General features: G+C 41.0%; 1 protein-coding gene across 5 annotated transcripts in view; it reads right to left on the reverse strand.

Annotated features, from left to right (window-relative positions):
• LOC122715634 (CUGBP Elav-like family member 4) overlaps nucleotides 1-12,501 on the reverse strand; it is a 513,357-nt gene that overhangs the window by 201,373 nt on the left and 299,483 nt on the right. For 2 of the 5 annotated variants that reach the window (XM_043937963.1, XM_043937968.1), the window contains exon 1: nucleotides 11,939-12,495. The exons of the other annotated variants lie outside the window; for them this stretch is intronic. The gene's annotated coding sequence lies outside the window, so the exon portion shown is untranslated. Of the gene's footprint in view, nucleotides 1-11,938; nucleotides 12,496-12,501 lie in introns of those variants that run through there. 5 annotated transcript variants of the gene reach the window in all.

Consider the following 12,501-nt stretch of genomic DNA (forward strand, 5'->3'; position numbering starts at 1 on the left):
TGTCTTTCGAGTTTATATATAAAGTCGATCCCACTACCCAGACCACTACTTCCGTTTACAGACTCAAAGGCCTCGCCCCAAATCGGAAACTACGGGCGACAGAGATTGACCGGACTTCAATAAAGCCTCTTCGGAAGTGGCGGAGAAGATGGCCACGGAGATACACACGTTAAACCGGTCTCGTCCTTTACGCCACCCTCGATTCAACGATCGAAAACGTAACAACTTTGATCCATACCGAAACTCTCTTCCTTTCTAGTTAGTTTCGCGATTACTTAAAATTCTCCCCCCCTGTTAAATTCCTGACGCAAATTCTTTCGAAAGAGAAAGAACGTTGTTCAACGACACGAAAAAGTTCGACGTTTACGTACGAATTAATGGATAGCGGAAGATGATATAACAGATGGATAGGGGAAGATGGTAAGAGGGGAGTCGTCTCTTAAGGGAGCGAGGACGACTGGCCACGATAATCAAGACTAACAGCTCCTGGCTGATCCTTCAACCTTCTTCTTCGTCACCCCATCCTCCCCCCTCTTATCGCGCTATATCTCAATTTATACCACGATAACGTCACTTTGCCTCGTATATATCGTATATATATCGCCATCTTCTTTTCCTTCCTTGCTCCCCCACAGTCGCTTCGAGAAGAAAAGTTGGAAAGGTGCAACACGCCGAATTCGCGTACTCGAACCTGGTGCTATCGTGTTAACCGCAAAATGGCGTATTTTGTCGAACACGACGCCCCGGGGAGTGATGCGAATCGTTCGAGAAACTACGACCAACGGGAATCTTGTTTGGAGATGGGTAGTAAAGTATGTTCCCGGCTATTAGCTAGGGAAATATAAATAGGGATGTATTCTCTGTAATTTTACTCTTTGCCATTGATTGAAAAAAAGTTTAAAAACGATACGAAATATTTCGACGAGTCGGATTTCAAAAAAAAGAATTCGGAAGATTTTCGATATTTTTCTCGATACCCTTCGAAAAAAATATTTGAAGAAAATTTTAGATTTCGGTGAATGGAAGAGAGACAAGGTTAATTATCGGAGGATATCAGGTGTTTCGAATTGGCGAAAGAGTTCCCAAGGTGGGGAGCAGAGTCTCGATTTAAAATCCCCCCCCCCCCCTCCTCCCCCATACTTCGTGCAGAGTGTTATAAACGAAAGGCTTTATGCACCGAGTCTCCAAGTACTATTAAATTAAACGGTAGTTAGGAACTTCTTGCATAAAACTCTGTAACTGCTCAACCTCCCCCAATTAATAGACACGCGTTTGAAATCGTCTTGTTAAACTGTCTCTGCACCTTCAATTCTTAATATCGTTTACATTCTTCGATCCACCTCTCGCTAACTTTCCAAAAACGTTTTTTCAAAAAAACGTTGTTTTCAACTTTCTTCCAACAATTTTATCCCTTTTATTAAAAATTCACCGTGTCGAGAAATCATCTCGATTTGGGGAGGGGGGACGAAAAACATATTCCAGAGTTTCTTCGACAACAACACGCGCGAATCTTCGAGATTTTAATAAAATTTAATATTTCGCAAATATATAATTTTCTTTTTCAACTTTCTCTTAGATAAGATACGGTCGTGACCTCGACCGCTCGTTAATTATAACGCTCGAAACAAGAAATCTCCCTATCTCCGCCACTTTCGACTAATATTTCTTAAAAAAAAAAAAAGAAGAAAAAGAAAAAACGAGATATATTTCTAATTTCACAATTTAATGGGCGAATTCTTTTTTTTTTAAAAAGCACGAAAGATCCTATAAATAATTCCAAGTTCACGCTGGTTGGAAAGCCTGTAGTACGTAAGATAGTGGAACATTAATAATTACAAAGATATCTCGAGTCCATCAAAGCCAGACCAGACGAACGAAAAACAGGTCACGAGATAAAGTGTCGGGTGAAGAATAATACTAAAAAAATCACGCGATACGTGGACGAAAAGATGCATCGAATTATCATTTAATTCGACCAACCTCTCTCGTTTTTATTCATTAAAAACGAGAGAGAGAGAGAGTAAAATAAAGAACAATTTATTCTCTTCCAGCTTATATATATATATTTATTATTTAAAGACGAAAAAAAAAAAAAGGAAAAGGGAATATTTATCCGCGTTATTAAATTCGAAGGACATTTTGATCGAAACATTCGATGGTCGATGATAGTCAGCCTCGTTGATTAAAAGCTGCGTATTTTCGCGCCTATTCACGAATCACCGTCCCGCTAATGGGATTGGAAACAGTGAGTGACGCCGAGCCGGGTGTGAGCCCAGAGTTTTAATACCTCGGACCTAGGTCCTTTCAAAACCTTGCTTGTTCGAGAAAGAACTTTACCAAAAAAAAAAAAAAAAAAAAAAAAAAAAAAAAAATTTCGATGGAACAGAAGAATCGAATCCTAAAGAGAAAGGTTATTTTATTTTCCATCCGAATATAAATTGTCGTACCCTCGACGGGAAAGATTCAGTGTTTCTCCAAGTTTACGTTCAATCAAACTAAACTACGACACGTTTATATTCTCGACACGCGATATAGTTGCGCCTCTTATATACGCGTGTTTGCGGATGGCCGTTCACCGTTTGGGTATTAAGGTGTTCGGATTAGGCCGGCCTACGGAGAGGGAAACTTGCTCCCCGAGATTAACCTATTCCGGAGCTTTATAGAAACTCTACACAACCTGGATTACCGCAGCCACTGAAATCTCGTTTGCCCGGTACATCCATGGCAGCCATGGATACCTAGAATCCCGAACAGATGTTTCCATTTACGCCCTTTCTTTGGTAAACGCGATCACGACTCCTCTGGTCGAACTCGAAGCTCGAAAGATCAAGTTCCCCCTCACCCCTCCAACGGGAACCCTCGATAAAGGGTAATTAAATCAACCCTTTCTCGTTCCCGAAAAACTTGGGACTCGGAACTCGGGAAAGAATTTGAGGAAAGGAGAATATCTGTTTTTCGTGGGGAGGAAGGGTTAATTGTCGTTTCGAAAGTTCGGATGATCGATTGGGATTCCATGGGTAAGGTGGAAGACGCGAGGAAAGAGATGTTCCCCTCTACAATGGGAGAATAAAAGATATGGGTTGACACGTGTCGATACCGACGGGATGGTCATCCATCAATGCAAAAAGTTTGAAAATGTTTCGATCAAAAGAAACGAATTACTCCCGCGTTTTCACCAAATTCACACCCTTTTCGAGGAGATATTGTAAACGCTCGTTTCGCTACGTTATATTCAACGTTCAAATTGGAAATTGAGAAATTTTCCCAGAATTTCTAAAGTTAATACCGAATAGATCGAAATGTTCGCGTGGATATTGTTTTTGGCGTGTTATTCGGGGATAACGTTTGTTGGCCGTGGTTGGATAGTAACATTCGCGAAGCGTATGTAATTTCGCCCCTACTACGCCAACTATGCTCTATATTAATACAGAGTGAAAAGAGGTCACGTGTACAGCGTGCATATCGTACACGCTCTATGCAGAATCGATGGTGGACGCTATTTGCGAACTTGCATCCAAATAGATACGTTGCTGGGCTACGCTCCATTGTTTGCACGCGATAATGCGCGTATAAAGAATTCTTTGTTTAGAAGCATTAACCTCCCGTTCGATAGGATATCGAGGATATTAAAGTAAATTTTGAATAATCGTAACTTTAAAGATAAGTCGATTGTCCAACATTGTCGATAGAAACTCCTCGAATCTCGCTCTTTAAAACGCTTTTTTACTTATTCCGATACGACTTCCGGTCCCCGAGATATCATCGTTCAAAGAGAAGGTAATTTTTCTCCTCCTCTTCTCGCTCACTCTCGCAACTTGTATTGTACCGTGAATATACTTTAGAATATTCTATCTAGGAAATTAGGAAAACTTTAAATCCGAAGATAGTGACTTCCGGCCGATAAACGAAAGATCGTTGGAAGCGCGAAATCTTGCCCTTTGAAACGCTTTTTCATTTATTTCGATATCGTTTCTAATTCCGGAGATATCATCGTGTAAAGGGAAGGTAATTTTTAATCATTTATTATCCTTGTCGCGCACACGGATCTCTCGCTCGCTCACCCAAGCTTCGTCCAAATCTTACGAGTGCTAGCTCAGGATAAATTTTTCTCGGTGAATCGTGAAAATATTACAAGAGGAGAATTTTAATGATGTATCGAGTTCCATATCTGTAGATTTCAAAATTACGTAACAATGATATGAAACGAATATTTACGCATCAGTGAAAAAAATTGGAATAAAATTGATATTTCGTAGAATCTGTATTGGACGCACTTCTGCTTTAAACCGAATTCGATATTTAATCTTTCGTTTTTTTTTTTTTTTTTTTTTTTTTTTTTTTTTTTGTGAATCAAACCCCGTCAATTAACGCCACATTTACGAGTTTTAACATCAGCTATATATTACATTTACGTGTTTTTTGTTTCCGTGCATTGTGGCGGCCTACACACATCAACGGATACACTGCGAAACACTTTTAATTCAAACGGTTCGTTCCAAAATATCAATACCTAAATTTTAAACAGTTTTAATCTCTCTCTCTCTCTCTCTCTCTCTCTTTCTCTTTTCGCTTCATAGTTTTCGATACATTCAAATCGACTCGTGCCACGGATTTTCCAAAAGTAGGCGTTCGTTTCGTTCGCGAAAACGCTATAGCAAATTTTGCAAATTTTGCAACAACGAAATTGCGCCATTTTCTTTGGAGACGTACTCGATGAACTCGACGTAGATATCAAAGTTATATACCACGCAGATTCGATATAAAATTGTTGGAAACGAACGGCCGAGTGGTATTAATGGCTGACAGCAGCTGTCGGACGGTAAAATCGAAATTCTGATTACGGGCTGTAGTAACGCGAATTTCTGCTCGTTTATCGAACCGTCGAAACTGGGATGGAGCGATATCGTTGAAAAAATTCGTAAACGAATTTTTCAAATCCCGAAATCACGACAACAATTTCGAAATTAATTATCCACGAAGAGGCGATCGGATGGATTCGGCGAGGAAAAGAAGAAATCTTTATCTCGCGAAATTCCTTCGCCGCCACTATTGTTTCCAAAAGGTAACAATTTTGTCGCGGAAACGGCTGGTTTAAAGGCGACCGCGGCCACACACGAACACGGGGGGGGGGGATAGAAGGTCGGTTTAGGAACGATAATTGGCACGAAGGCGAGCAGCGTCCCCGCTCCCTTTTCCTCCGCGCCTTCCGACCGAGAATTTCGTAGACCAGGGACGAAATTTGATTTGCAAATTCAGTTAAATCCCCTTCGCCTCCTCCTCGATTCCTAGTCGTCCCTTCCTCCCACCCCCGCGTGGCGGTAACCGCGCAGGATATACCCGTGATGTCCCCTTACTGCGGGACGTTTCCCTCTCCCCCCTCCCCCCTCCCCTGGGCCCCGTGGGAGAGAAGGCCGAGAAAAGACGCGTCGCATGAATTTTAATTTCACTTCGCCTCGTCGCCGGCCGCGATGCACTCGGGACAACGTAGTAACGAGCGGCTAAAGTTTTTCGAGGAAAAATTAAAAGTTTCGCCACCCCCAACCTTACGTTTCTTTGGCCCCTTCCGGCTGACGGGGCCGCGCTCATAGGCCAGAAACGACTAGTAATGCCTCGTAAAGTAATTAAGCTGGCGAGTAACGGGGACTCCTCCGAGAAAGTTGATTCGTTTCCCGCCCCTCCTTCCAATCTCTTTCTTTCCCGTTTCAACCACACGGGAATTAAAAGCACGTTGTCCACCTATTTTTCGATATATTTCGTTGCAGAAGGAGATAGATATTCTCAATATCTCTTTTAAAGTTATTCGTCAATAAATTAAATTAACTTTGACAGTTTCTCGTGCAATGATTATCTTATCACGGATGAAACTGTATGTATGTAATATATGTATGCTACGAAGCGATCCAAAGGGAGGAATATTTTGATTGCATCATCACGACGATAAGTGAGAGCAGAAATTATTGTTTCAAATAATATTAATCGTTGATTGGGTGATCGTAACCTGTGTACATACAAGGTAATGTGATCTTGTTAAGAGTAGACAGATTCTTTTAAAAGAATTGCACGCGATAATACGATAATTGAATTCCGAATTATTTCGTGAAATTCGTGTAAATATGAAATTTCACTCGACTCAAAGCGATAAAGGAGGGGGGGGGGAAGGAAAATATAAACGGATCACCGGGTACAAGGTACAAAGAAAAGTAAATAAATAAAAGAGAGAGAGAGAGAGAGAGAAATAGGGAAGGGAACAACACACGATGTAAAAGACTTTTGAGAGTCGGCGCAATCTGCTGGTATCCAACGGAAGGCGGAAGTAAGGATGTGCAAGGAGGGGCAAGGAGGCAAGAGGATAGATTTGCAAGCCAGATTGAAATTTTGAAATTTAAATCTTGCCGAGACTTTTAAGTTAAAAAAAGCTTCCACCGCTTCCACCGAACGGATAAATGCATGCATTTCGAATACATTCGGATACAAGCTGTTGCTAATTGTCGAACAATTTCACATTTCGAGATCAAACGATCTTTCGACGCTCGATGGATTATTTCCAACATCCCTCCCGATGTTTCGTATTTCATAAAACTCGAGCCACTTTTTTTTTTCTTTTTTTTTTTTTTTTTTAATACCTTTCCCCTGCAAACAGCGAGAAGTAATATTTCTCAAAGCAAATATTGTTTTCGCAAATAATATGGCGGGAATATTAGTTTCCGCGAATATATTCCTACGTGAACACGTAGGGGTCATAAAGGGGAAAAAAAGGACTTTGTAACTTTGTGACTTTGCAATATTAATTTTTCGACTTTCTTTTTCTTCTTTCTTTTTCTTTATTCAGCGAATTTACCAAAGAGCAAGGGAATACTTCTCATTCACCAGATCCAAAATCAAATCGAAAACGAAGAAAATCGATCGAGTTAACGAAGGATAATTGGTTGATCTTCTAGCATCTTCTGGTGTCCTCTTTTTATAGAGGGGAGGAAGTCTCGAACGTCATATTTATTCCCGGCAAATGAGACCACTTTCGCTTACTCCGATGTTCCTCCAACCAACGTTAACAAACCGGTGCCCATTTCCCCTCCCCGCCACCCATCCCAAACTCTTACATCTTTCACGGCTACGCCAAAGTAACTCGTTACTTCACTTTGTCCTTTGAATTGGATAGTTTTCCATTAGCAATCATAACAACGCCCTTTGGCCCATGCCCGGGGACCGATGCCAGGGGGAGGGGAGGGGGGTGGCGGGTGGCAACCAAGCAGTTAGGGTGAGTTTGTTTATTCAAGCTTTCCCCTTTACCCTCTTCACGCTACTGACGGAGGTTAGCCTTGTTTTCCACCCACGTACTTCGCGTTAATTTCCATTTTTATTACAAAGTGAATTGCATCCCCCCTTCCCCTAGCTCAACACTCTTCGCGACACCATCTTTCACGTTCGCTCTGACCTCTCTCCGTTGACCGATGCGGCAGCGGCGATAAGTAATAATAATTTTGCGCAGTTTCTTGCGATCGATTCCAACTTACCTGGAACAGAAAAAGAATATGATTCGATTAGATGGTTGCCAACTCTTTTCGAATTACGTAATAAAAAATATTGTATGAGGGGAAAACGAGAAAATAAAGAAAGATATTTTCGAAGAATAATGATTAAGGCTGGTAAGGTGTATTTTTATATACCGGTGATCAAAGGTGTGAAAATAGAATGGCTAGATAAAAAAAAAAATACCTAGACGAAAATATCTTTCCCGTGTTTGAGAAAGGTTGAGAAAGGCGAATCGATTCATCATCGCTCGAACAACATTTTCTATTTTCCCCGCGACACGCAAAAAATCACACCCATTATAATTCCTTCAATCTCATTAAGATTAAAGATTCTTAATCAGAATTATAAGAGAGAGAGGGAAAATTTTTAATTTTAATCGATCGATGAATTATTATGGGGCGCGATGTAGTTCTATATAAGATAAGATCGTTCTGTTTTTTTCTTTAACATTCGATTACTCGAGGAGAGGGACACTAGTGTGGAGATACGTGTCTCGAACACTCGTGAGACTTGACAACCGAATAAAAAGTTTCAAGATTTCCACTTTCTTCGGCCGGCGGAATGGAAAAGAAGAAGGTGGGTCGTAAAAAGGAAGTAAGAAATATCAATACGCACTATCGAGTTTCGTACAGAGGCCGGGAAAACTGGGGGGTATAGCCATCGGGGACAATCGAGCATGAGGAACGATATTAGCAATAAAGGCGTAAATAAGTTCCAAGTACTGTGACGTTTATGACGGCGAGGCTATTGATCCGAATTCGCCCATAAAAAATAGTCACATAATCGTGAACAATTCAGAAAAACCCCTTTAACAATGAACATTCAATTTAAAGACGTGAAATAAGCGATGAAATTTTCCAGACCGAGGGTACGAGGGTATATATATATATATATATATGTATATTGTCTAGATCATCTAATATCGTACACCTTATCGTAGCAAGAAAGAGTCGCACCTTTTCATCGTCACAATTTTATCATCATAAATCGAAACGAGTGCGATTACATTCGAAAAATAATTGGAAAATAAAAAGAAACGAAGAAACAAGGCTCTTTCGATTATGCACGGGTGTGGTATTCCTATTGGACATATTGAGTGGGAAACGAGTTACTAGTAGCTAGAGCTCCCCTAGTGCTCGAGCGCCTACAGAGGCAGAACCATAACGGAGTATAATTCAGTATGGTTCTGGTATGTATAGTGTCTACTCCATTCTCCGACAATGCAACAGTGCACGCTCCCTACTCTGCAACGCCCTGCCATAATGCATTATACCTGTGAGTAGGGACAGCATTTATATACCCTACACCACGGACAGAGGTACATAACGCACTCTGCCCGCTCGGCCAAGGATCTCGAACGATGGGATTCGAAACAATTAAAGATCAATATAATTATTCCAAAATTATTTTTCCACACGATCAATGGAAATTTGATAGAAATTAACGTAAACACCGAGCCAAGGGAAAAAGAAGGTATCCAAGGTAAGATTGCCTACGTATCCTACGTCTACGTTCTTCCACCCCTGAGAGACAGGAGAGGGAGTGGGGTTCATTTATCTTGCTGGGAGGGGGGGGGATCGCGTTGCACCGCGACAAATGCAACATCAACGCGAAGAGAGGCGCGCCGCTGAATAAACTTTCGAAGGAATGCCGGTCTGCCAAATAAACGCCCGGGGGTTGGTTCCGTTGGTTGGTGAAAACATTTTTCCGCCATCGATGAGAGGAACCCGTCGGCGACGGTAAACCGCAAAAAAAAAAAAAAAGAAAAAATGAGGAAATCGGAAATGCCATCGTGTACAGGGGGGGGGGGAAGAGGGGGAGAGAGGGGAAAACGTCAGTCACCGTATATTTTCCGTAGAATAAATATAAATTGCGTTATTAACAAGGACGAAAGGGGCCAGAAGGAAAGAGAAAGAAAAGAAAGAAAGGGAGGGAGGGAGAAAGGGAGGGAAAAAGTCGATTTCTTCGAGATTGGCATTGGCGAAAAGACAAGCGGCACAAAATATAGAAATATATATATATATATATAGAAGCGAGGTTTACGAGAATTTTAAAGCAGCTTCGCATTCCGTGAAAAGCTAACGAAAACCTTTCTGAACATGCTCACGATGCACCCTCCTCCCCCCCCCCTGCGATGTACCATACATAAATACATATTCATTCGGCCTCTATTCTGTCCTTTTCCCGACGTAAATCTTTGCTTTCATCCACGTCAATCGGGGCTACGAGACGGAAATTGCGAAACGCCGGTGCGCCAGTCGATAGGTATTTCCACATCAGGAGGGGAGGGAGGGGGGAAAATACGTTACAAATCCAACTTTAACCACCTCGGGATTCCGGTCACGTAGCCTTGTCCAAAGATATATATCGTATATATCGCCCTGACGCGTCGCCCCTTCTTCACGTATCCCACTTTCGAGCCTCGTTCCAACCACTTCTTCGGCCCACCTTCTCGGCTAATGTCACACGAGAGCGGAAAAGTATTATATACTTTTGGGGTAGGCCAAATAGATTTCTCCTCGGGGATGGTAACGATAATTTTTCCACGCATCGATTTATATTTTTCAATATACTGTTTATACTATACTCTAGTGTCTCTGTTCCACTCGTAAACAGGGGTGGAATGTCGAATTCGATCGAAACTTTAAACGTTAGTAAAATTCTACTGTACTATCTGTTTTATTGGTTATTTGCAAGAAGGAGAGTGCACGATGTTCGGTCCGCTCGATCGAAACTTGGGAAAATTGGTTTTGCGAAAGTTACAGGATCGGGTAAATGATATTCCTTCGAAAAATTGTGATCGAATAGTTTGAATTCTAAACTTTGGGGGGGGAAAAAGCGTTCCGTCGTACTGCTTTCTTTCTTTCGNTTTTTTTTTTTTTTTAAGTGAAAAGTTAATCGCGAATATCCTTGGAAAAATAGGATACTTTTTTTGTGAAAATAAAACGTAATATCCGTGTTTAAACGATTCAATACGCGTTATACTCGTTCTCTCCTCGTGGAAGTGATACAAGTTGGCACTGGTCGGACGCGACTAACGTTCAGCTATAGTATAGAGAGGATTCTTCTACTTATTTCTTATTTCATTAGCGTTGAAAGTGTACATCGTGTAAAATCGATGCAGAGAAACAATATTTTTCGAAAGAAGAACGAATCGAGGAAATTATATACCCTATATATTTCATGTTAAGCAATTTTGATAAAATTCTCCGTTTAACTTTTAATTTTTTGGATCAATGATAGAAAAATATCGCGTGTCACTTTCAACGAAATTTATCAGATATCGTATATCGTTGTAATATTTAAAGTGAATAATTATATTTATATAAAGTGAAAAAAAACGAAAATTCGAAAAGGGAACAAAAGGGGCATTGGTTGTTTGAAAATGGCCCGATTCTCAAGGAACAACAAATATCATATGCACATATTTAGCGACTATATATTGTTTCAAAATAGCGATCGTAGACCGGATTGTTGTTCCACTCGTACTTACAAATTCCGCATCTACTAAATTCTGTTTTCACTGTATCAATTTCTAGCGCTCCGTGTGCGCGCACGACAAAATTTTTCGCCACCAAATTATCATATTTTGACGTTGTATAAAGAGATGCGCATAACGATTTGATTTAATCAATTTAATTTATTTATTTATTCTCTTTTTTTTACCAATGGAAAGAATAAACATTCCCCAGAATGCTTCGTCAGAAATCAAATTTATTATTCTTTCAACGATAAATTTAACACTTTTCGTTCACTTTTTACGATATCTTTCAATTATCACTCTTCACTTTAATTTTCATGTCACTTCACTTTTCCAACGTAAGAAGAGGATAATCGCTTTAAAAATTACCAAAATTATTAAACGAAACTTTTCTCGATTAATAGGCTACGCTGTTCATTCATCGTTCCCTATTAAAGATAATTTCCGTTGTTGTACGAGAAATAACAGCTGAAAAAACGAGCGAAATTGAGGAGATTCCCACTGTATGCGAAATATTCGACCACAATATTTCGACCGTAATAAATTCATCGCGATAAACTCTGATCGTAATAATAAGTTAGATCCGAAACCCCGTTTCGGCACAATTGCGCCCCATAGACAGTTTCGCGGGAATATCAGAGTATCCTTAAGCTCCCGATTACCGGCTTTGGAGTTTTGTTCTCGGAGGCGGCAACAGGTTAGCAGCACGCGCCGCTCGCCGACTCGTCGAGTCGGCCACGGGGACGATCGCGTGTGCGTGTCTCTCTCTCTCTCCCTCTCTTTCCCGTTCGCTCCTTTCCTCGCTCGATTCCTCGCCTTTCCCAATCCCTCCCGAAATATATATATATATAACTCTCATCCCGTAGGAAACGAGGTGAAACGCGCGCGTAGCCGTGCGACTGAGAATGTGCGTGCAAAATCTCTAACCTATGATCCATATGCGTGGCCGACCAATCAATGTCCTACGTCGTTGCACGGTATACACGTGCCACAAGGACGATCACCAAAGGCACACAAGCCCGACGACGACGACGACGACAAACGTCGCTCTCTCTCTCTCTCTCTCTCTTTCTCTTCGCCACTGTGTGCCTGTCCGTGTGTCTGTCGAGCTCGGTGCGTGCGTACACACGCACGTGTCACCCTCTCCACAACACACACTCTCCTCTCCCTGCTTCTACTTTCTTCTCCTCTTGAACGACATGCGACTGGACATAGACCACTCCCCCTCCTCACTCCTCGATTATTAATTTATTACTCTTGTTCTCTTTCATGAAACGATCTCTATTTATTTATTTATTTATTTATTTATTTCTTTTTTATATTCTCTTCGAGTTGATACAAGTTTATTCACTCCCGCCTTCTTTGATACACGAGTCTGGATCACAAAGGGGTCGAAGAAACTTTTATTTATTTATTTATTTATTTATTTATTTATTTTATTTTATTTTTTTTTTGGATGGATAACCGTTTTGAGCACCACAGGGGGGGGG

Source organism: Apis laboriosa, unplaced genomic scaffold (genome assembly GCF_014066325.1).
Source record: "Apis laboriosa isolate Shangri-la unplaced genomic scaffold, ASM1406632v1 scaffold39_cov144, whole genome shotgun sequence".
In the NCBI taxonomy this organism is placed as follows: Eukaryota; Metazoa; Arthropoda; class Insecta; order Hymenoptera; family Apidae; genus Apis; species Apis laboriosa.